At 44.4% G+C, this 25616-nt stretch overlaps 1 long non-coding RNA gene across 7 annotated transcripts in view; it reads left to right on the forward strand.

The window, feature by feature from the left end:
- LOC108352947 (uncharacterized) overlaps positions 1–25616 on the forward strand; it is a 138263-nt gene that overhangs the window by 9068 nt on the left and 103579 nt on the right. For 3 of the 7 annotated variants that reach the window (XR_015639012.1, XR_015639013.1, XR_015639011.1), the window contains exon 3: positions 2541–2671. This is a non-coding gene — a long non-coding RNA (uncharacterized LOC108352947). Of the gene's footprint in view, positions 1–2540; positions 2672–3366; positions 3882–5000; positions 5538–6089; positions 6194–11810; positions 12378–25616 lie in introns of those variants that run through there. The other 4 variants (XR_015639008.1, XR_015639009.1, XR_015639010.1 and 1 more) reach the window with 4 other exon arrangements.

Raw genomic sequence — 25616 nt, forward strand, 5'->3', positions numbered from 1 at the left:
ACTAGTACTTGCTGAGTGTGACACACAGAATGTCCAGCTACCTCTTCTCACTGCTGATTTTCCTCTCTTCCTTTTCTCTGCCCAACCCTTTGGAGAAAGAGTTTTCTGTTGAGTTTTTGAGATGTAAAAAAAGTCTCTGCCCTAAACTGTGAGTTTCAAATCTGAAACTCCCAAGTCAAAATTGACTTTTTCTTTCTCATGGAATTTTTGTGATGCTATCCCTTCCCCTGGGCAGTGAGTGCTGGATGCTGAAGTGTCTGCCTGGGGAGACAGGAGCGGGCAGAGTATTTTCAGGGCACACGAATGTTTCTTAAAACCTCAAGAGGTGTTTCTAACACATCCCTATTATTACATCTGCCCTCCATGCAGTTTCTGCCCCATGGGGCTGAGCTGCACATTGATTTGCTTCAAGGTTGGAGCATTTGAGAGAACTTCTGACCTGTTGTTGGTAAAGTAAAAGAAGAGAAAATTAAAGAAGCAAGACAGAGAGGCTAAAAAACGAAAGCCAGACCCTTCTGGTCTGCAAAGCATTGGTTGAGCAGAGCGTTAAATGCAGCTCTGGCCCTTGTTCTGCTTTTCCTGTTTCCCAAAGGTCGTGCCATTTTTCTTGATCTGTTTTCTTATTTTCCCCATTCCACAGTTCATCACTGGATGTTCTGCTGCCTAGGCAACAGCATTTGGGGGCAGCGCTCAACAACTAGTTATTGGAGAATATTCTGGTATCCATGCATGCAGAATTTCCTGCAATCTAGACTTTGTTCACTCAGGGACTCTGTTCAGACCCATGTGTGTGTATCTCTTTGGCTATGAGATCCTCGTCCAGAGTCCTCTCAGTTTCAGAGATGACATTGCTGCTGTCGTGTTCAGGAGACCAAGCATTCTGAAGCTGGTAGCATTGCAGCTCATCCTGTGTTCTGTGTCTGATCAAAGTTCTTTTGAACCCTACTGTTTTGTCAGCTGGACATAAGGGGATTTTACCCCCATGGCAACCATGGGAAAAATGTAGGCAATGTTCTTTGGGCACCTGAACATGATTTGGTAGCTAATGCTAAAACAGGATTTATAAAAATTGAACTATGAAGGCAATTTTTAAAGGTTTGCCAACAGCAGCAGCAATAATTTTAGCTTCGGTTTACTCAAACAAGTATTTTATGCCTGGTACTCTATTACATACGTTGCCCCATTCAGCATCACCAACTCATTTTAAAGGCTGGTTGGTGCTTTCCTTTTATAAGTAAGAAAAGGGCATTAGAGATTACATGACTTGCCTTTGGTCACAGAGCATGAGTGGAGAGAACATTTGAAACCTTTGTAGGTTTAACCTCAGAACCCTTCTCCACTGGGTCGGCTTGGGGCCACACTGCAGTTCTTGCTGGACATCTTGGTACTGCTGGATTTCTAGACTGGTGTATGCCTGATGGAGAGTAGGTACACATCAGCGCTAGAAGAAAGTGATTGATGGTTTGAATTGGAGGTTAATGGCCTGTGTTCTCTGGCATTTCCTCTCACCAGCGGCATGAAGATAATAGGTCTAAGCCCTTCTTCTCAGTGGCCCTTTATCTCCATCTGTCCTCACTGCCTGCTTCAGACGGCCATCCTACATCAAGATGCCGGGAAGCTTCCTGATGTCCTTTCCCGATGCCTGCTCTGTTTTCTTTTGATCCAGGTCGTACATAGCAACCAACGGAATCTTTCTAATCTGAAAATCTGTTCACGGCCACTCCGAATCCTCAGAGCAGGTCTGACTTTTCAGATGGCCTTTTCGGGGTCTGGCGTCTTCCCCTTTCAGGCTTCTTCTGCTCACACCCAGTAGTTCTGTGCTTGGAGCCTTGAAAACAGACTCTCTCCCATCTTCAGGCATGTGCATGTTCTGGTTCCTCTGGCTCATGGTGTTGGTTCTCAACCTTCCTAATGCTTCATCCCTTAAATACAGTTTCTAGTGTTGTGGTCACTCCCAACCATAAAACTATGTCGTTGCCATATTACATGTTACTGTCATGAATTGTAATGTAAATATCTGTGTTTTCTGATGGTCTTAGGCGACCCTGTGAAAGGGTCCTTTGACCCTCCCAAGGTCAACCCACAGGTTGAGAACTGCTGCTATAGAATAACAACATACTCCACTTCTCTGCCCACGACCTGTTGATCTCTCGCCAGCTTCCCCGAGCCCCTCTGATGGGACAAGGAGTGCTTTTGGTGTCTTTTTGGTGTTCCACCATGCCCTGCTTTTCCACAACATGAAGCTGTTATTCTCCTATGTCCATTTAAGGTCTGCCATAAGTCATTTTTTTTAGTTCTAGGCCTGGTATCTGGTTACCATTGAATATAACTGTCTCATGGAATCTTCTAGAAGATTGGTTCTGCTGCCATCCCTAATGGAGAGATGGCCAAGTCTCTCCTTTTTTTTTCCAAGTCTCTTGTATAAAAAAATGGTGTGGTGTTTGCATAGAAGCTCTACACATCCTCTCTCGCACTCTTGTTTATCCTTACTTCTTAAGGATTTATTTTATTGAATTGTGTCTATGTTTGCCTGTGTGTAGCTATGTAAAGTGCATGTAGGTGCCTTTGAAGGCCAGAAGAAGACGTCGGATTCTGAGGAGCTGGAGTTACAGATGGATGTTAGCTGCCTCACAGAGATGCTGGGAACCGAACTCAGGTGCTTTGTAACTTGGTAAGCGTTCTTAACCGCTAAGCAATCTCGATCGTTCTAGCCTTAGCCCTATGCCTTTAATCATAGGCTACTCATAATATCCAACACAACATGTAAATATTTGCTTTTCTGTGCTACTTAAGAGTAATGGCCAGAAAAAGACGTAGGAATGCTCGGTACATACACGATTGCGTGTCAGATATTTTCTGTCTGTCGGCGGGCTACAAATGGAGAACTCTCGGGCAACTGCGTTTGCTGGATAAATGTGGAGCTAGAGGTGATGCCTTTTGTAGACATTTTTGAATCAGAATAGCATACTGAACCTTGGGCTTGAGAAGGTCATTATCTCGAGAATAAGTTTCTCAAAGCAACAAATGGAAACAGTCTCTAAAGTCCTCAGTACAGTCTGTGGGGAGGCTTTTGTTAGATGTTGAAAATCTAAACATTTCAAGGCTTCAAAAGGTAAGAGGTTCAAAATGACACTAACAAGTATAGAACCATCGACTCCCCCAAATCTTCCCTTTTATGACTGAGTCAGTCGATTATCAAGTAGGGAGGCCCAGGGAGGCTCCTGTTGCAACCTAATTCGTGAGCCTTCTCTCATTCTATCTGACAAGATTAAAAGTGGAACGCTAGCTCATTGCCCCTTCCCCACAGCCCTCCTGTCCAGGACTTAAGCCCTTGAATACATCTGCTCCCTGGTGCTTCCTTTGCAGCAGACAGCTAGGACCTGGAAAAAGCCTCCCATTTTAAAGGCCGAGGTCCCCGGTTAGAAGGACCAGATGGGACTATTGACTGCAAGCAGGAGCTGAGAGTGTCATCCCTAGCTCTTACTCCTCTTTCATGATCCCTGTTGGATTTTCATACAAATTACCTCTCCCGGGGGCATTTTCTCTCTGCCCTTCCCCAGTGTGCTTTCCCAGGCTTCAGGCTTTGTGTGTATTTGCAAGATACACACAGCGAAGGCAAAGCTCAGACTCCTGTTTTCTGTGAATACTGTGTTCAGTCCGGTCCCCGCAGCCCCACCCTGACGGCACAGCCTTCTCTTGTTGCCCAAGTATTTCTCTGAGCCCTGGGAACAGGGCAGGACGGCTAGCAGAGGGTGAGCAAACAGACGGGGAGCCGCATTTAACACCATCTGCCACTTCCACCGAGGTCAATGGGATAAACCGATTTGCTAAACAAAATGGTTAACAACTCATGAATAAAAACTTGAAGAAAAATTCCAAAAGGGATTTCCATACCGTTCCTAGTCTACAGTTCGCTCATCTTTGGCACAGCCCAGGCCCCACAACTGCTTTTGATCATGCACTTTTCTTGGATTCCAGTAGGGGGCAGCTGCCATTAGGTCTGGAGAGAGAACTCATTTATAAAACCTTTCTAAAAATCCCGTGAGAGGTTCGCCTTCCACAGGGACAAGCCACCTGAGTGGTTAGCAACACCAAGTGGTCAGTTTGAAAAACATATGCATCTAAGCGTCACTAAATGGACTCAGCAGGCTGTATTATTAATTCATCCATTTATGTATGCACCAATAACAATGAAAGGAAAAGAAGCGGTGATTTTTGAAAGAAGGGCACAGGAGGGGCTGGAGGGTGAGGGTGGGAGGCAGGGGGAATTAGATACACAAATGTAAGAAGCCTTAAAATAAGAATAAAGCAGAACACAGCAACAGAAAGATGCACACTAGCATAAATGTGCCCTAGAAACCTCACTTTGAGGTAGAGGAGAGCAATGGTCTACAGATTAGCGTAATAACCCCCAACTTCCTTTAAGACTCCTTCCTTCCTTCCTTCCTTCCTTCCTTCCTTCCTTCCTTCCTTCCTTCCCTCCTTCCTTCTTCCTTCCTGTATAAGGAGGGACTCTGGATGGGGTTTGGGTAATGATTACTTTTGAATGTTTACCACACACAAACATGACCTTAAGCAGTGGTATTTGTGGCCGTCTCTACTGTTCTGGTGGTTGGGAGCATTGTGAACATATGATTGTGCTTTTCCTCTGGTTTATTCTGTCTTTTGTTCCTGTATAATAATGATAGCAACATTGTCCTTAGAACAGCTTATTTGTCCCTTCTACAGGTTAATGGGCATTTGGGTTGTCTTAAATTTTTTGGTAATCATGAATCACACTACTCAGGTCATTCTAGTCTGTATACCCCAGCACACATGGGCTCCCGTTTCTATAGGGTGAAGTCCTCAGTGCAGAAATAGATGTCTTTAGTTTGACTGGATAATGTCCTATAGTTTCCTAGAGTGCAGGCTCTAAGAGGTCCAGACGAGCCACGTATTGACCAATACTTATGCTACCAGGCTTTTTAATTCGGAGGCTAATGTCATTACCTCATGTTCAGGCCAGTGAGTGGCAAGGGCACCCTTAGTGCCTTCCATAGGATTTGTACAGCAAGGACCTGTGGTACTTCCCCTCCGACACAGACAACAGAAGCCACAGTGAGACACAGACAACAGAAGCCACAGTGAGACACAGACAACAGAAGCCACAGTGAGACATCAGCTGCACTGGACACAACTGGAGTCTGCTTCTCCCAGAGGAGGGGATTTTCTAAGATGCCAGATCCCCTTACCTCCTGTGGAATGCACAATCAGTGTTAACAATGGCAATTAGACTCTGTGCCATCTGGATGGCCTGGGCAAGCGGAGCTGCACAGTGGCTGGCAGAAGGCAGAAGTTGAGCCAGGATCATAGAGGCAGCTTCTTTCTGTGGAGCTGGACCATGACCATTACAACCAGGAACAACTGCTGCTCAGTTCATTGACTCAAGAACCACCCGAGTGTCATGATGGGAGTCCTTAAGAAAAGAGTCTTCTCTCTTAATGGGTCCAACTTCATAGGTCCTGATGGTCACAGGCCTGGCTCTCCATTCAGAACAGGTTGGTTCTGTGGTTCTTGCCTGAGTTTCCAGCACAGTGTAAGGTGGGATAGTAAAAAGTTTCTCCTGCGATGTTGCAAGGAGGGTTCCATGGGAAATCTCGGTGCTCACTCCGCAGATGACTGATACTTTGTTAGACTGGAGAGTTACTAGTTCTAGGGATGGGAACTGGTTTGGGGCTGTGAAGAGACTGGGTTTGCTCTTTGCCCAGAGGACCCTTTCCAGAGGGAGGGTTTTGAACATGGGATGAAAGGAAGGTTAGACTTATATTCTCAGCCTGAATTTTTTTTGGGGGGGTGTGCTGGACAGTTTTATGTCAACCTGCCATAAACTCAAGTCATTTGAGAGGAGGAAACCTCCACTGGGAAAACGTCTCCACAAGTCCTGGCTGTAAAGCATTTTCTTACTTAATGATGGATAGGGGAGGCCCTAGAACATTGTGGGTGGTGCCATCCATCCTTAGATCAGTGGTCCTGGGTTCTACAGAGAAGCAGGATGAACAAGCCACGGTGAGCAATCCAGTAAGCAGCATACCCCACGTTCTCTGCATCAGCTCCTGCCTACAGGTTCCTGCCCTGCTTGAGTTCCTGTCCTGACTTCCTTCAGTGATGAACAATGCTGTAGAAGTGTAAGCAAAACAAACCCTTTCCTCCTCAACTTGCTTTTTTGGTCATGGTGTTCCACTGCAGCAGTAGATACCCTAACTAAGATGGGGGAGGGGAGGAAGGTGTTCTAACTAAGCACCAGAGTGGGGGTTGAAGTGAAACTAGGTGCTTTCGTATGATTTTTTTTTAGGAGAGTTTGGGAAGAGACAAACCCATCAGTGGTAACTTGGTGGCTTGGTGACTTAGCCACTTGGTGTTAAGCTGTTGTTCCCCTTCATTCACTTGGCTATTTCCCCCTGCTCCACACTGGGTGTCCTTAGGATGGCAGAGGCCATCAGATTGCTTTCCCAAAGTCCTCCAGTACTCCTGCTTTGCCAGGGACTGTCCTGGCTAGCACATGCCATCCTGGAATAAAAACGATACTTTTTGTTTCTAGGCATGCTCAAGTCTGGGTGACAAGTTAAAAAACGTAGTGTATCCAAGCCACGTGAGCAGTGCCTGCTTCCCAGAGGACCTGTTTCTGCTGGCTTTAGGTGGGGGCAGGTCAGCCCTCCTCTCCCATAGGACTTGCTTTCTCTGCAAGAGACATTTCTCTGAAGCCTGCAAACCCTAGTGCAGCTCTCCCTCAGCTATGGGATTTGGGGGCGAGTTATTTTATTGGCTTGAATCTCAGTTCCTGCAAGGGTTAAGGGGGGAAATGAACACAGTATTTGGCTCTTGGGCCGTGCATTTTAGCCAATCATATTTTTCCTTCAGAGCAGGAATCTAAACCTGAGAGTCTTGGGGCAGGGGCCCAGGACATTCCCAATTCTGAAGCAATGTGTTCTTTGTGGTTGAAGGGGCTATCACCCACCGTGGGATGTTGCCTTATGCGAACCCTGATTCATTCACTGACGGCTTGTTCCTTGCTCACAGGCCTTTTGTTCTCATCTGTCCTCAGGCTGGGCCTGGACAGACACACCAGGCTGCCCTAGGTCTGTGCGGGAGCCATAGAGGACTGTTCATGTACACAAACATGCTCTCTTTCTCCAGGTTAGCTTCCTGCCAGGCCCCAACAACATGAGCAGGAGTTAACCCTTGGAATCCAATCAGATCTACAAGTTTCTGGGAGTCTTCTTTCATAAAAGTGGGATGGGGCTTAAGATGCTGTACTTCTTAACAAGAACCCAAGTGACACTGCTGCTGCTGGCTCAGGCTTTCTGAAGCTTTGGGGTCTTGGGGAAAAAGTGTGTTTCCTGGAGGCTGAGTCAGGATTTTTCTCAGAGCAGACTGAAGATTCCATGTGAGCAGCAAGCCCTTGGTGTGGGTTTTCTCCACCCACGGCTCTGTGGTACTCAGAAGTGAGTGGACGCTCGATAAACATTCATCTCTTTCTAGAGTTGAAACCTAACTGAGAGCTATAGATTTCTCCTTTAGTGTAGAGCCTGCCATTGGTCCGTCATACACAGGGTAGCTGTCACCTCACTAGGTGAAATGAAGATTAGGTCAGATGGCAATCGTGTGTGGGTTGTGTGTTTGAGACAGACTCTTGCACTGGATTCGGGCCTAGAACTCACCAAGTAGGGTGAGATGGACTGGCTGATTAACCTGAGACGTATACCAACTTTCATTTCTTTACTGTTGGGATTACAAGTGCATGCCATCACGCATGCCGTGTGTGTGTGTGTGTGTGTGTGTGTGTGTGTGTGTGTGTGTGTGTGTGTGTTCACTGGGGATCAAAGTCAAGTCATCATGCTTGCCGTTTTGATTGAGTTATCTCCCCAATCCTGATTATATTTTAGACATCTTCCCCACAACCCTTTTTGAACCAGCTAGTGCCCTACTGCCATTTCCTCTTAAATACAGTGGCTCTCAAAGTTCTGGGAATTTGTCAGAATGGCAAGCATCACAGCCCTACTCTAGACATCCTGAGTCAGAACTGGAAGTGAGGCCAACCATCATTGGTAGCAAGCACTTCAGGCAATGCCCATGCATACAGCAGCCCAAGCAAGACCTGCCATCCGAGACGCCCAATACTGACCTGAGGCCAATGTGCAGCTCAGAAGGCCTTGGTACCCAGAAGTCTTTGAGGGGTCTGCTCATTGTTACGGTGGATGACTTTACACCTAGGAGCCTGGGCAGTGATTCCAAGGAGGTTTGAAGGATAGCAACTTCAGGTAAGGAAAAGCAGAGGCAAGGGATCTACCCCCTGGGGATAATTGTTTGGCTTTATGCAAATGTTCTGAGCCATAAAACCAGCCAGTAAGGTACAGGAGATATATGCTTCCCATGCTGAGTGGTCTAAATAGAATATTATCAGTGCTCGGCTTCCAAGCTTCTATCACACAAAGCCTTATCGGCATGAAATACGCCACACCTGCTAAATGAAACGCACATGGGGACATTATGGGAGTTTTCAACAGCATTTTATTTTGCATAATATAGGGTTTTTTTTCCAGAGTAGGAATGGTATATTAAAAAGTCAGCAGGCACAGAGAGCTTGCCTTAAAATTATTATTACTTCACTCTGGTGCAGCAGACTTTATTTTCTTCTTCCTGCTGCTACTGTGCAGAAACACAGACTATTCTGTCCAGAAGAAACCAGAGATCAGTGAGCCCATTGCTGAAATTTATGGGGGAAGACACTGCTGTCTGGAGGTGTGAGGTGACTTTCTCTGAGCAAAGCCCTGGGGGCTGGTACCAGCCCTCAGCCTATGAGATGTCTGCTGATTACCCCCAGCCCCCAGGAATCCTAGACCAGCTGAGGGATCTGGGCAAGTGGCCTCATGCTTTCTCTTATGCATCTTAGCGTCAGAGGAATGGGTGTGCGTGTATATTACTTATGCTCGTGCACACATCCTAGCTTAGATGCCCAGATATCTTGCCTCCTTGAATTTACAAGTCACTTCTCAGTAGTTCAGTCAGAAATATCTTCTATTTGCAAAAGTCCTAGCAGGGGCTGGGGGCATTGGTCTCCAGGAAGCCAGTATCATCATCCTTGCAGATGAAGTTTTCAATCTCATGTTGGGGGTAGGGAGGGAGCTGTCTGGGCCATTGTCCAGCATACTCTCAGATGGGTGTAGTGCCAGCTTTGATGGTCTTGTCACCCTCTAGAGATCCTTAGTACATTTGAAAGAGGAAGTCTACAATTTCAGTTTGAACTGGGTTCTGCAAATTATGCCTGGACTCTGCTCACATCTTTTTACATCCTTCACTTCACGTTCCTCAAGACTCGGCGTCTCCAAGCAACCTTTAATGATTTCCCTAGTGGGTATCACTCGAGCTTGATTACTCCTTTTCTGAAATGCTTGGGACCCAAAGTGTTTTACATTTTGGAATATCGGCAAAAACATAATGATATATGGATAGGACATAAGTCTAAATGTCACCTATGTTTCATATATTCATCATACATGTAGTCCAGAGATAATTTGATATACTAGTTTTAACAATTTTGTTCAGGGGTTGGGGATTTAGCTCAGTGGTAGAGAGCTTGCCTAGCAAGCGCAAGGCCCTGGGTTCGGTCCCCAGCTCCGAAAAAAAGAAAAAAAAAACAACAACAATTTTGTTCATGAAACAAAGTTTGTGTGAACCGAACCTTAGAAAGTAAAGACTTCACTCTCAGCCGCTCATGGTGATTGGCTATCTGTGGTTGCTTGGGTATTGCCATCACTATTGACTCTGAATTATATATTACCGATAACTACTCATCTTTTCACATTTATTCACAAGTAAATACTTAGTAGTATAAGATACGACTGTAGCTATTTCACCACATAGAAGCTCAAGTAGTTCTTGACTTTTGAATATTTTAAATAGTGCATTTGGAGTAGGAATGTCCAGTCTGTGTTAGAATGCTAATTTTGTAATAGTGGTGATATTAATCCCTGATGTTCACTTGCTCTCTACCAATGCTATGAAGCAGACTATCTACTTTCTTGGTATAGTTCATTGGTAGAGCTCTACACAGTCTGTGCAAGACAAGTTGTCTAACATCAAACTATATTCTAAACTCTCTTAAAAAGAATAATAACAGTAACAAAACACTAAGACCCTTTTATTTTGAGAAGGCCTTTCTCCCTCAGTTGTCCAGGTTGACCTTGAACTGACTTGCCCAAGCAGGTCTTGAACAATCTGTGTTACTTTGCTGACTATCTGTGGTTAGAGGTCTGTGCCACCAGGCCAGGCTCTAGGTAAATATCATTGCCATCATAATATTTAGCATAGGAGCAGGCTGAGGCTCACGTGGATTAATTGGCTCATGGTTACATAGCTAGGCGTGTAACCCCCAGGTCGCCTGCACAGGGCAGACACCCACTGAGCTATGCAATTTCTAGGCGTTGTCTGAACACTGACAATTTCTTCTTGTTTCTTCTTTTTAACTGTAGGGGAGAAATTGTGTCCTTCATTGCAGATATGCCCCTTCTCCAGTTTTACCAGGTACCTTGCCCAGCGCAGGCAAGGCCCTCAATGAATATTTACTCCAGAAAGGGATTTGGTGAAATTCAATGTGTGTTTAGCAGATCAGAACGTCCTGCAAACTATTGAGGCTTTCAGGTTTATGCTTAACTTTCTCTATGAAGGAAGCTGCCCAATATGGAGGGTGAGAGCCGTGTGATACTTTCTGTTTGACTTCATGAATTATTTATGGAATTAACACTGGAATCATGATTAATTTGTGGAGGTAAAGAAGTTGCCGCATGGCTTGGTGCCCATATTTTCCTGGCAGGGATAAATTACATTCCCAAGGGCTTCAAGGTGAAGTCTTGGGATGTTGGTTTCCAAGGGCAACACATACTTGGACTTTCTTCTTGCTTCTCTTGCTCCCAGTTGAAAAACAAAAAAAACCAAGGAAACACAAATTATACCTACACCAATGGCAAAGGCCCTTGTCTCTGAGTAGCAAGCCAATTGGGATCCTTTCAATATTTAGCTAATGTGTGTCTGTTAGGTACCCACTGTGTACTGTGCATTCAAGACCATTCCCCAGTGGTCTTAAATCCAAGGATTCATTTTCTGTCCCTATGAGGAGGCAGAAGTTCTTGGTAGAAGGACTCAGCAATAGAATATAGATCTTTACTGTGTACCAAGTGACCAGTGTCAGAAATGCATGTCCTCAAGAGCCATAGTGGGAACTATTCCTGAAGACAATGTTCATGTACAAGTCTGGTCTAGAGACTGGAAAGGAACAAGTGGTTAAAGGCAAGGACAGGGGCAGGGTGGGGGCAGGGGTGACCCCCCCCCAAGACCAGGAATTTAAAATACAAAAGGTCAAAAGCAGGACCCAGGAAAATAAAAAGTCTGGTGTTGGGACTGATCCCGAGAGGAAACCCTGAGGTGACCTCTCAGGAAGAAAAGCGTGGAGAGAATCTGGTTTTGCAAAGGGCTTGGTCCTGGTCTTAGAGGCTGACACTGGATGATGGGGTCTGTGCTGTCTGTGTCTGACTTGAGGTTCATTATAAGGGCAGCTCTGTTAGAAACAAGCTCTCTTCTGCTCCAGATCCACAAGGCTCCATGGGCTCCCAGCTCCCTGGTGGCTTCCAGAGGAGCAAGAGGCCTGAATGGCCCAGAGGAAAGCAGGGGAAGCAGGGAGGGGCTGCAGCTGAGCGGACCCTTGATCCAGCTCCATCAGCAAGCTTGCTTTCTGAGACCCGCAGGAGAATGATAATCTCTTTCCCATTTCCTCAAAGCATTTTGAAGAAATCTAACTGCAGCTGGGTTCAGCAGCCTTCGCTTTGGAGCTATAAAACTACAAACGATTTCCAACTACAAATGACCAGTTTACTTCGATGCTGCTGGAATCCCCTCTCTAGTAAACGGTGGAGAGTCAGCAGTGCACAGGCTCCGCCTTGGCAGAGAGCCCTTGATACTGCGAGCCTGTCCCAAGGTGTTATTTATTCTGTCGTTCCTCTGCTGACTTGAGCTGTGCTCTGGGCTGCCTTGCTGTGGTGACCACATTCAGGGCTCTAACCCTGTTTTCCCAGCTTTTACAGTAGAAAAAAAAATTATTCTACACTCCATTTATTTCCAAGTAGAAAAGAATCAGGGAGCCCTGCAGGGTGAAGGCAGAGGCGAGGTGTTCCAGATAAGTGTCTCCCCCTCCGTATTACTTATTTATTAAAGCCGCCGAGGCATAACTAAGAGAAAGGAAAGGAACCAAGGAAATAGAAAGTACAATGGCCCCTCAGTTTTTAATGGGAGAGATGGCTGGAAGTGATTCCTAAATTATTAAATAAATCGATTTGATTCTAGGAGCTGGCCTCCAAGGTGTGTTTGTCAGTTTCATTACCATTGTCTTCAAGGGTAGCCAGAGTCACTCATGGAGAAAGGTTTTATTTTTTCCCCCCTCTGTTTTCTGTGAAAGGCGGCAGTTCACAGCCCTCTGCCTAATTAAACACTTCACCATGTCGTGGGAACAGCGTTCTTTTATTTTGGTTTCCATTCTGATCCCATTTTTTTTCCCTCAGTGACTCACACACACATAACGAGATCTGGTCAAATGTAGGGCAGACACCGTTTGGAGGTTTCCAATCTCATTTCAATTATAGGACCGTTAGCCTTAGACCGGTGCTGTGGTGATTTGTCTACACACAAGAGTCCTGTCATTTACCTGTCTGCCAACCAGAATCCAGTGAGTGTTGTCAGAATAGGTCACACCATCCCCAATGACGAGGATAACCCTGTGATACACTCTTGGGACGCAGTAGGTTTTATTTAGGGGCTTGATGGGGGCTGCAGAGGTATTTGTGCCCTTCCTTCTCTCCATCACCCCTGAAATACTTTGACTACTTCCAGCCCAAGGGTGCACACAGCAAAAAAAAGGAACATCTACATTTTTCCCCCTTAATTATCCTCCCGAGGAAAGCAGGCCAAGTACCAGGGTGCAAAAAATTTAAACCATAAATAACAAGCCGAAGGGAAATAAAAGAAATGACACCAGAATAAACCAAGCCATTAACTGAAAGCTCTGTATCCCATCTTCCTCCTCGGGCCTGAAAAACCTACGGGAAGGTAGTTAAGTATTTATTTTCCAAAGAGTGTTCATTACAACCTGCAGCAATTAAAAATGGATGAAGGAAATACTGCCCTGTGATTTCCGGCAGTACTGTCCGGGGAACTGTTTCCACTCCTGCCCTGAGGACATGAGGTGCTGTGAAGGACAAGTCTGGGTCCTTCGGGGATACCACTTCTTCCCAGGATTATGGCTGAAGGCCGGTACAAGAAGACTTGAGCAAAGTCTTGGGCAGAGGAGGGCTGGGCCTTGAATCACTGCATAATTGTTTCTGTCAACTTGGTACACCTGGCTCAAAGAACTCCATTCACACCTGCAAACCTGTCAGCTTTCCAATTATTGGCTTGGCTTTCAATTTTCCAGATGCTCCCCCAGCCTTGGGAGTGCAGAGTAGTTGTGTATGCCTTGGCAATATGAATCCTTGAAGAAGGATGCGAGAGGTAGGCACGGGTAGGGCCTCCTCTATGCGGCTAGGGTCACACACTCAATCTCACTGTGTCCTAGGAGTCATGGGGACTGTATCCCTTCCGCTTTGCCCTGGGAGCTCCTGTTTTGGTAGTTAGGGCTGGACAAAGCCCGCGTCTCAGAGGCAGGGATCCAGAAGCTAGAAATCTAGCCCTTTATCTGCGGTGGGCTACCATTCTGGGTGCAGAAGGGGTTGATGGGTGTGAAAGCATTCTGAAGTCTTGAAAGGGCGCTGCAAGAAAAGCCGGGTGCAGCAAACCGTGCCTAAGAAGAACTCGGGTTTGGAGAATGAACCATGGCAGGCTCCGTGTCTGAGTGTGTATATGCAGGGTTGCAGTGGCTTCCATAAATCCTAGGATACACGCTGAGTTCTTAAAATGGATTGCAGGGGTGGGGTTTGAAAACGGGATGAGGACGCTGTTGTGAGGTACAGGGGAGGAGGCATCCATGGTAACAACATTTATCCTCGGACCTCGTTTATGCAAAACTAATATTTCTCGGTATATTAAGGTTGAACAGTTTCACTCTGCACTCTGCTCATCTTTCCACCAGAAGTGCCTCTTCTGCAAAATCCCCCTGGTGTCAGGTACCAAGCGCTCAGTTTTATGTGGGGCCTTTTTTTTTTTTTTGTGGGAGAGGCAGAGAAAGTAGCACAGCCTTTGCCTCACGGAAGTACCTTTATTAACTGATTTTCTTAACCCTATTCACCCCTGATCAAATGGCCAGAGGTGGGGAAAAGTCTCAGGAGGCCTGGTCTCTCTACACTGGATGTGGTGCCCTTTGAGTAGAAAGACTTACAAGAAAGAGATCTCAAGAGAACTGCACTGAGAGTTTCTGGACATCCAGGCATATATATGGCAGCCGGGCTCTGTGGGTCTCTCATTATCTCTTTAGGGAGTCACTGACCTGCCATCTGAAGATGGAAATGTCAGGGTAGAGGTGTTCCCTCGAAATAAAAAAGGGCTTTCTAATCATTCAGGCTCCCACATGGCTGGCTGGTTGCTTCCCAGTTCAGAGCTTGGCAGAGGGGGCCTAGGACATGTCCCGCTGTCTCATGGGGCTCTCAAAACATGGCTGGTGCAGCTGAAGAACTGATGTTTTAAAAACCTTAACGAAAATTAAAACTTAAAACGGTGAGGCAGCGAAGAATATTTTCCTTGTTCCACGTGCCTTGTTGGTTTCGTAAGACTTCATTGAGTTTTATCCGTTGAAAATGTAGCAGCCAAACCGAGAGGTGAGTAAAAGACGAGATTTCAGAGTTAGGATGGAGAATGGGATAAAACGACTTGGCAATAATTTTATATTGATTATACATTGACGTCTCACAACCATTGAATTGGAGTAGATATTTTTTTAGATCAATTTCACGTTTAAAAAGAATGTGGCTACTGGCAAAAGGTGGTTCCATATGGCGTTTGCATTGACACATGCGCTCTTGGGCACTTTGCCTTCAGTCGTTGCCAATACTGGCAGCCTGTGGCTCTGTAGTAGCCTGCCAGCCTCTCGTGTGGACTCTTGCTTCTCTTCAGATCAAAAGATCTAAAACCCATAAACACTTGTGGCTTCCACATTGGCCAAGACTTGATGGTAGTGGTGGGAATCCCAGTGAGAGCCCCGACTTCAGGGAAGAAACCGGGACGTTCACGCCCGGTATTCTTGAGAACTTCGGGTGAAATTGATTGCAGAAGGGCTTAGTCTGCCCATTGACAAAGTGTGTGCTTTGAAAGGCTGGGTCTTCTTTTCAAGATCAGAATATATAACCTGACATCTGCTCGCTGCCTTTCTTAAGCACTTAAAGTTGAGTAAAAATCTTTTATCGTTCTGTGTCATTAAAACACAGCCCGAGAAAGGCCTGGAAACTCAGTGGTAGGCTCTAAATTAAGCAATAAGATATGCACTTTTAGTTTCCCTAATTACCTACCATTGAAAGTAGGTTGGAGCTAGAATAAACATTCTGCCTTGAAATAAGAATTAGTATCAGCCAGTGCTGCTGGGGAAAACCCCATTAAACAATTGAATTTTAGAATATTTTGCTTTGTCAAAAAACCCAAAGGCATTCTTCCCCTTGGAATTGAATCTTCATTTAGAAGGGGTGTTTTTTTTTAATTGCTTGTTCCATGTGTTTTACAAAGTGCCTTTATCGAGCTATTATGACATTTTGTTCATTATGTATTGAACCCTGTCACATCCTATGAAGGCAGTAAGCACCAGGCCTATGGCTCCTTGAGAGGCTGAGTGTAAACAGGGCCATGCGTCCGCAGGGAAGAGCTGTGTTCATTCTGAAGTATCTTGTTGGGAGGGCTGGAAAAAAAAAAGCCTTGCTTTGTCAGTTCACTAGGAACTGGTTAGAAATGGAGATGAACTGAGGAGAGCTGGTGCCACAGTGGGATTAGGGCCAGGTATCCTTCAGATTCCTAACCTAGACTTCTGCCTAGCCTTGCCAGAGGTACGTACATGGCCTGTCCTTTAAGTAAGAGAGAATGCATTAGCTTTTCTTATCATAGTGACCAAACGCCAGAGAGAGAGAGAGAGAGACAGAGAGAGAGAGAGACAGAGAGAGAGAGACAGAGAGAGAGAGACAGAGACAGAAAGACAGAGAGACAGAGAGACAGAGACTACTATTTATTTTAGCTCATGGTTTCAGAGAGCTCCTTGGCCTCATGCTTTTGGGACTGATCATCATACTGATGGAGACACATGGTAGAACAGGAAGCAGACAAGAGAGAGGCAACCTGGGGCAAGATATAGCTTCCAATGCCATATACTCACTGACCTATTTCTCCCAGTGAGGCTCTACCACACAATGTTTCTGGAGCATCTGAAAACGTCGCTTTATGCTAGGGATAATGTGCCCAACACAGGAGCCTGTGGAGAAACATTTCACATCCAAACACAGCTCAGGATGGTCTCCATTTAGAGAAGGCTGAGGCAAAGGTGATCTCATCACAGAGGCTCTGGGTACCACAGTATGGATTCATTACTACTTCGCAACTCCAAAAAATTATCCAGAAGAGGTCATGTCCTATCTTCCAGAAGCCAAACATGAATCGATCAGGAGAGAAAAGAATCCCAAAGAGTGGAGATCGAGTCATTTCTTTCTCCAGCTCGGAGAAGAGAGAGAACAAGAACTATGACTCAATCCTGCTAATCAGCCCAACCCCAGAGCTTATTGTGGGAAACTGGATCGGAAAGGTGTTGATGTTAGGGCTGAAGGGAGACAGTTTAACTATCACCTTTTATAGTGAAAGTTTGAGAAGACAATTTAAGTATCACCCTTTAAAATGAAAATGCTAAACAGTTTAGCCTAGGTTGTTACCAGGTTCGCAAGTGACATGTCTTTTTAAAGAGGAAAGAAAAACTCCATTGTGAATACCTGGTCACAGGATACAAAACAATGTACCCCGTGCTACGACCTTGTTCTGGACAGGGAGACTCTCAAAGAGTGAGTTTCAGAACCTCTTACCACTTTCCCCAGAGGAGCCCCTAGGGCTCTGTCACATAATAACTGTAAAGAAGCAGTGATCTATGGAAGTCCCTAAACTCATCCTCTGCTTTAAGCTGTAAGGGTCGTACAATACAAGAAGCTGTGAGAAGTAAAGGTTTCCTATTTTAGTTCTTTGCTGATCTAGGAGAAGTAACTACTACGTGTCAAATGCTTTACAGGGCTCACCTTCTAATTTCCACATTAATACATACGGTACATCTTCCATTCTGGAAGTGGGGACATGGAGATTAAATAGCATGCCTGCGCTAAAGGCCATTGAGCAGAGGAGATAGGATTTGTTGCTAGGTCTTCCTGACTTCAAAACTGCACTCTTTTCTCAGTACAGTATGTCGCTCTTCCGAAGTTCTTTTTGGTATCTAATCAGTATCTTTCTAGCTATAATTTAAGCTCATTATCTCAGCGCCTGGAAGAAATGGAGTATTTCTTCTTAATATTCCATTCAGACTTCTTTTATGTGTTTGAAGATGGCTACCTCAGCCTTCTACTTTTTTAAAAAATCAGCTGCAGAAGAACTGAAAGACAGCAGTGCTCCTCTCCCTGAAGCAGCTTTAGGTGGGCCTCATTGGCACGTCTTGTGTATCTATAACTCCTACTTACAGCAAACCAGCTGTGTTCTTCTTTCATTCCTCCATCTCTCCAGAGGATGTGGTGGAGTATAGATTATGCGTCAAGCACTAGGCTGGAGGCTAGGCAGCCAAAGAATAATGCATTGAAGAGCATAAAACAGTCAGATAGCTGTGTCTGAACAGGATGGGAGCTACGTCACAGGACTGGGCCTTGCATGGTGAGTAAAAGCATGACCAGCAGATGTGGGACTGTTGGGTGGAAAGACAGGCAAAGTTTGGGAGATGGTCCTACCCTGTGGGAAGAAGGAGAGGTAATTCTGTTTGACAGGAGTGTACAGGATGCACATAGAAGAAAGGCAGAGGACCATTCAGAACAAAGGTCAGATAATGGACACTTTGTATATCAAACTCATGAGTTTGTACTTTAATTTTTTTTAAAGATTTATTTTCATTTATTTTCTGTATATAAGTACATTGTAGCTGTCTTCAGACACACCAGAAGAGGGCATCGGATCCCATAACAGATGGTGTGAGCCACCATGTGGTTGCTAGGAATTGAACTCAGGACCTCTGGAAGAGCAGTCAGTGCTCTTAACCACTGAGCCATCTCTCCAGCCCCATACTTTTAAATTTGTAACCAAAGAAAGATAAAAATATGAAGAAAACTTTTATAGGCAACTATGCCTATCATCTTATTACCAAGAATTAAAAACTGTTAGCAGTTCCCATGTTCTTTTCTTACCATTTACAAAGAGATCAAACAACATAGACATATTTAAGGCCCCTTAGCCAGTGTGTCTAACCTAATTTCTTTCTTTATGGCCCTTCCCTGAGGCAATTATTGCTCATTAAATATTTAATCTTTCAGACCATTTAAAGCATGTTTCATACAAAAAAGCATTAATTTCGATTCTTGCTTTTTTTCCCCTTCAACTTTGTTTCAAGCTCCATTCGTGCTGATAGATCAGCTCATTCATTTTGACTGTTGCATAAAATCCCATTTTATGATGTGACATTTTATTTATCTGTTCCTTTATTGATGGGGAGGTAGGTTATTTCTGGTTTTATGCCATCAAAAATGATGCTGACATCAGGAGCCCTACTCTTAGTTCTCTAGGGCAGCAATATCCACTTTCCTTGATGACAAAGGAGTTGTGTATGAGAGTCAGGGTTTTCATCAAGGAAAAACACAATGGAATAACAAGGAAAAAACTCCCGCAACAGAACAACAAGAAAAAAAAACAAACAAACAGATTTCCCAGGCTTTACCCCTGAAGATTCTTACTCAGAAGGCCAGGTGATTCATGGGAAGGGTTGTTTTTATTTTATTTTATTTTATTTTTAATAACAGTTGCCCTGGTGACTCTCTCTATTCTCAGGTTCTGGTTTAGCACATCCTTCAGGATACCCTCAAATCTAGCTCACCCAGGGAGGAGATCTCATCTAAGTACTGTAATGTAAGAAGAGAGTCCATTCCTTCCCAGGGCTTTCTTTTTATCATGGAGAAAAACTTACTTAAAGAGTAAACCACTTGAAACCAAGGCCATTGGAGAGTTAGAGCCGGGTTCCATTGATGATCTCCTGACTTCTGAGCCATGGTTCCTTCTATTCAAATGGCACTTATAAACCACCAGACAATCTTCGGTTTCCACAAATAAAGCTAACTCCTCCATTCTCTAAGAAGTAGTTGCTAGGAAATCAGCCCATTATGGTGGACAGATAATAACCCTGATGTCATTCTTTACTAAGGAAGAGGTTCAGCAGAGTCGACCAAAATGCTTGAGACTATTCAACACCTACCCTGGTACACATAGCTTTCTCTCTAGTCTTTGTTAGCAGACCACGCATCTGTCTCTCGAGACTCTGTGGCTAATGGATTATTTTTTTTAATGCTGGTAGCTCCCCAGTCACAAAAGTTTTGAGGGTGCCAAGGACTTCGAAGCCTGGCTCTGACCTGCAAAAGAGACGGACTATTTTTAAAGCATCAAGAAAGAAGATATTGCATTCGGGTGAAAATCTTTTTGAGGAGTTATGACAGCCCCTTGGAAGGAAATTTCTTTGAGTTGAATGTATTGATACAGGTTCAGTATCCAGGCCTAGTTCTGCTTTTTCAGAGAGCAGAAGCCCTTTCTGGATTGCTGTCTCTACATGGTTAGTCACCTACACCACTTGCCTCCCAGACAAAGTAATTGCGTAGATACGGGCAAGGATCTTTTAAGTCACTTGGCGTGGGAAGAATGGGGTTTGAGTCCTAGCTCTGCTGTATTCCTGCTGTGTGATCCCTGTGTTTCCTACTGTGTCAGCTCACTTCCCAAGCTCTAAATGGGCAATGCTAGGACCAGCTCCTCAAAAGGCACTGTGTGGGCTTCCTCCTGTTCTCTGCTATGGGGCAGGCACAGTGCTGGAAATTGGGAATGTGAAGTAAGATAGGGTCTCCACTCTCCTGGTGCTCACGGTGTACTGAGAGAGACTACCAACCAGCCACATCTGTGTCACTCCAAATGAGTGGCTGCCTTAGGACCTTAGAGTTCATACAGTTTTATGAGAGAACACAGAATTCACCCTTGTGGTCAGGGATGCCTGACACGGTAGACAGAACTGAACTCAAACTCTGTGCTGGTTTAGCCTGTATAATTATACACACATTTAATACTTTCCCACCTTAACTGTTTATCACACATGCGGCCATGTGCTTGCAGTTTGATACACATCAGCAAGACTCATAATTTTTCCTTGTTATGGATGTTCATGAGCTCAGCATGTGAAGTTCTCATTATTGATCAAGAATGTGCCTGTTTCCAATGAAGCATTATATGACTCTCCCCTCCCCCGCTCGAGTTGCCAGTATCTTGGTTTTGGTGGCTTTTCCTAACTCAAATGAGGGTTTCTTGAAGAGCAGCAATGCAATGAGTCAGCAGTCGACCTGATAATTGGACGGCAGCTAAAAGACTAAAGAGTAGGCAGCGCATAAGCTGTAGATACATGGGTTGAGGGTATGACTCAACTTACCATCTAGAACAGCGTGCAATGTTAAACTCATAAACTGCTTATTGCTGACATTTTCCATTTAGTATTTTGGACTCTGGGGAAGTGAAACCACAGAGAGAGAGAGAGAGAGAGAGAGAGAGAGAGAGAGAGAGAGAGAGAGAGAGAGAGAGAGAGACTGCAGAGGAAGGGGACTAATGTGTCACTGAAGGATCTGACCCATCTGAAAAAGCAGAGGGAAGATGGAGAGAAAAATATTTTAGGGAAAGGTCCCCCAAAGCAAAAATAATTGAGCATAGGTCAAGAAGACCTCACAGTTGAGAGTGGGATTAGCATATTCTTATCCCTTTAGGAAGAACAGCGTGTGCAATGTCCCTGGGGTGGGAGTGTGTGCAGAACAATTCAGTCCGGGGAAAACTCTGATGTGCCTGAAGTTAGAGTGCTAGAAGAGTGGATGATGGGGCAGGAGGAATCTGGAAAAGCAGGCGAGAGCCAGATGGGGCAGGGACTTGCAGGTACAACGGGGCTGTGGATGTGTATACTGATAGCAAAGGGAGGCAGCATTGAAAGTTTGTATGCAATGTTGTGAGCTCACACATGTGTACGTGCTTTGTCTGGATGCAGCTGGATCAAAGAGTGACCATGGTCAGAGCTGAACCACAGATGAAGGAAGAGCTTGCAATTTGTTGGCCTAGGTCGACAGCCTGTAAGGTACTGGGACTGGGAGGTGAGACGTGAGGACAGGGACCATTTGGTTTCTGGTTCGGGGGACAGGCTTCACAGTGGTGACAGTGACCTTGTTCATTTTCTGAGACAGAATCAGGGAGGAAAGGGCAGTTTTTAGAGAAGGTCATGAGTTGAGTTTCAAATGTGTTGAATTTAAGTCTCTTAGTTTTCTTTAGTTTTTATTATGTAAATTTAAATGGGAGGGGGGAGTGGAGGTGGGTGGGATAATCCCTCCCCTCTACCTGTCTCCTCTGACAGGGCTTCTTCTCCAGTACCACAAACAGAAATAAATATATAAAGAAAGAAAGAAAGAAAGAAAGAAAGAAAGAAAGAAAGAAAGAAAGGAAAAGAAAAAAGTTTTGCTTAAGTGTTGATTCAACAGATAAAAATATAAGTCTAAAACTTATGGGACCTGAGCAGGAGACACGAATCTGCAAGCCAGGTAATGCAGACTGAAGTTACAAGCATGGATGAGATTCCTTGAGAAATGAACAGTTCAGAAGAAGGCTGAGACAGCATTGCTTATGAAAGTCAGGAAATAAGAGTATTTCATAGAGGGTTCAATGCTTTAGAGAAGTAAGGCAGGTGTGTCTGTTGGGAGTAATGATAGCAGTGGTTATTACTGGAAACCTCTACAACATCCATGTGAACATAAGTCATCACTTGTATTTTCTGTATAAGAACTCCGAGGATGGGGCTGGAGAGATGTTTCAGTGGTTAAGAACACTGGCTGCTCTTCCAGAGGTCCTGAGTTCAATTCTCAGCAACTGCATGGTGGCTCACAACCATTTGTAATGGGATCTGATGCCCTCTTCTGGTGTGTCTCAGGACAGTGACAGCGTATTCATATACATAAAATAAATAAATCTTAAATAAAAAGGAACTCCGAGGCACCTGCAGCCTGTGTAAACTTGTCCCAGGTGTAATTTGAGAAGAGAGACTATGGCTCTAAATCTTGTATTATCAACCACTGCTGTATACTGATCCCTTAAAGCTATCTGAAAGCCATCGCTAACTTTCCTAAAAGTTGCTTAGGTAGCATGCATTGGGAAAAAACTAGTTTGAAATTTCTCCAGGCCTTTCATTTTCTGCCTTCTGCTGCAGATTTCCTTGCTGTGACCTTGAGGTCTGTGTTACTTTATTGCTGTGATAAAGCACCAGGACCAAAGCAACTTACAGAAGTAAATGTTTATGTTGGCTCATGGTTCCAGAGGGATAAGATTCTCTCATGGTAAAGAAGCAATGGTCATGGATCCTAGAGCAGCAGGCCGAGTGGTCACATGCTGAACCACAAGCATGAAGCAGAGAGAATTAGAAATGGAGTAAATCTTTAAAGGCTCAAAGCCTAGGCCTCTAACAAGTTATTATGAAAGGTGTTCAGTACCAAGTCTTCAAAGTCTCTACAGGGCAACGACTGAGAACTCAAATGTCTAAGACTATGGGGAACATCTCATTCAAATCATCATAAGGCCCTTATAGCTTTTCTAAATCATATGTGATTGGTCATTCTACTTTCTATCATGTTGGGAAGTATTTTGCTGTTTCTTGAGTCACACTAACTCATAGGGGGAACTTGGGAGGTGGGTTTGAGTAAACCTATAGATGTAGTGAGGATCTATAGTTCAAATGTTTCATTTTTTAGTTTGTGCTCTGGCATAAATATGAATAGTCTGTCCACTTACTCAAGTTTCTCAGTCTCGATGGTTAATAGCATGGTCTCTTGTGGTGGTAATCTATGTGTCAACTTGGCTAGGGTAGAGTGCCCAGTTACTCAGTAAAACATTGATCCAGGGGGTGTTGGGAGAGTATTTTTGTAGAGGTCTATAAACAGTGAACTATAAGTGAGAAAATTTGGCTGGCTTGATTTGATTAGATAAAAGATGTTAAGAAGCAGAACTCAGGTTTCAAAGAAGAAGCAATTCAGCCTGTGGACAAAAAGGGCTAACCCATGCCCAGATTATCCTCATCTATTCTTTGGGGGAGGGGGAATCTGCCCTGTGGGGATGATGAAGCCTTGGTGCTCAGATGGTTGGAGGCTGAACACCTTGCTTTCACAGTAACTTAAGAGAATTGTCTTATCTAGATGTCCATAACACTCTACACAGGAATGCTGTGGGTTCTGAAGATGGGGCATGACAAGAAGAGAGAGTGGTAGGGAAGTTAGGAGAGCTGGCAGAAGAATGTTGATCTGAAGGGTTGAGATGAATTGAATAGAGGAAATACTGCAAGGGTGTGCACCAGATGGAGGTCCTGATGAGGATGAAAATGATCCCACGGGGATCCATGAACAGGGAGGTCAGAAGCTTGTCAACCTGGAGCGTGGAATTGGAGCGACGGATTTTGATGGGATACAGGTTCCATTGACAACAATGTCTATATGCAGCCCTAGATATGGATGGTAGGGCAAAGGGACTTAGTAAAGGACTTGTAAATATCTATACAGACAGATATGGAGCAGAAGATAAATCCAAGGTTATAACACCATGAAAGGATGGTCAGAGATGTTCTTTCAAAACTCAGTGGAGATTTTGTGACTTGGAGCCTACATGACTTCTACTTACCAGGAGAAAGACAAAGCAGAATTCTCCCCATCTCATTTCCAGTGCTGGGAAGTGTGTGCAGGAATGTGGGCTTCACCTATTCCATGTCTATGTCTATAATATATATCTTGATATGTATATTTATATAAACGTGTATATAAACATATACATATAATACATATAAGCACATATGTGTGTATATACATATATGTGTATATCTATCTGTATATACATGTATTCATGGTGTGTGTGTGTGTGTGTGTGTGTGTGTGTGTGTGTGTAGGGGACTTATCCAAAACAGTGGATGAAACCAAGAATCAGAAAACAGAAATTGGGCTGGGGATTTAGCTCAGTGGTAGAGCGCTTACCTAGGAAGCGCAAGGCCCTGGGTTCGGTCCCCAGCTCCGAAAAAAAAGAACCAAAAAAAAAAAAAAAAAGAAAACAGAAATCATCATCATCAGTTTTTTGTTTTTTGTTTTTTTGATTTCTGGTTAGCTTGACATCATTCAACATTTATTTATAACGTCAAAGTGAGTTAAGAGTCTGAACCATAAAAATCCAACCTATAGCCTATAGCCACTGCTGGAATGATACTGCTATGTATGATGTCTGCCTTTTCAATTACACAAATTTAATAATGTCCTTAGAATTGATCCTCTATTGGCCATGGGATGATAGGAGCTGTGTGATGTCATGGAGATATCAAGGACAAGTATGGACGTGGTCAATTGAAATTCAAAGAATTTGAAATACATTAAGGCTCTTCAGGGGAAATAGGTTTGCCCACCCTATTGTACTAAAAAAGGCTCTTACTTGTAAGACAAAGTTACATATTCTTTGTGCCCCTTTCTCCCTTTCTCCTCTGTCTGCTCCTGTAAACTTCATATATTTAACTAGAATACCAGTGTCCATTTAGACTACTAGTCCCTGCCAGGACTCCTCTGAGGGATGATTAGGTGGTGTTCTTCATGAGTGCATCACAGAGAGTCTAAACATAGTTGTAAAAGCACTTGCTTCACGGCAATTTAACACATTAAGGACAAAGGAACGAGGTGTGATGAAGGCCAGACTGAAATGAGCTCACATGGCAAGTGGGCAGCAGAGACCAGCTATGAAGTTGCAGGTGTCACTTAGTAATTATGATGTTTAAAACTTTTACTACAGCCCAGAGCCTTGCATAGCTTATTTTAAGTATTCCTTATAGCCATCTTATTCTTCCCATTTCATCAGCACCATTCCAACTTGTGTATACAGGACAAGATGCTGATAGGAAGGTCACACTTCCCCCAGAGGTAGACAATTGGCAGGTGATAGGGTTGGCACTCAAGGTGCTTGGTTCCTCCGCTGGCATGGTAAGCTCCCATCCTGCTCTACGCTGCTCTATGCTTCTTCCTTGTTCTATTTTTCTGCCAATCCACGGCAATTCACCTCTGCCAGACGCTGTGTTGGGATGAGAGTTATAACATTCTACAAGGTGCCAGAAAAACTGATGAAACTGATGGACCATGAAGACTGGAAGGATTTCCAGGTTGTTCTAACCCAGCTGCACCCTACTGCTGCATGTGAGAACCTTCTGTTCACTGTCGAGCTGGGTGGTAGTCTCATACAGCTATTCTGTTGGGGCCTGGTGGTAGGATTAATAAACTAAGGTTTGTTTAGGTGGTTGATTCTTGTGAATAATCCCCGATGCCTGTCAT

This window comes from Rattus norvegicus, chromosome 15 (assembly GCF_021556685.1).
Source record: "Rattus norvegicus strain SHRSP/BbbUtx chromosome 15, alternate assembly SHRSP_T2T, whole genome shotgun sequence".
Taxonomy (NCBI): Eukaryota; Metazoa; Chordata; class Mammalia; order Rodentia; family Muridae; genus Rattus; species Rattus norvegicus.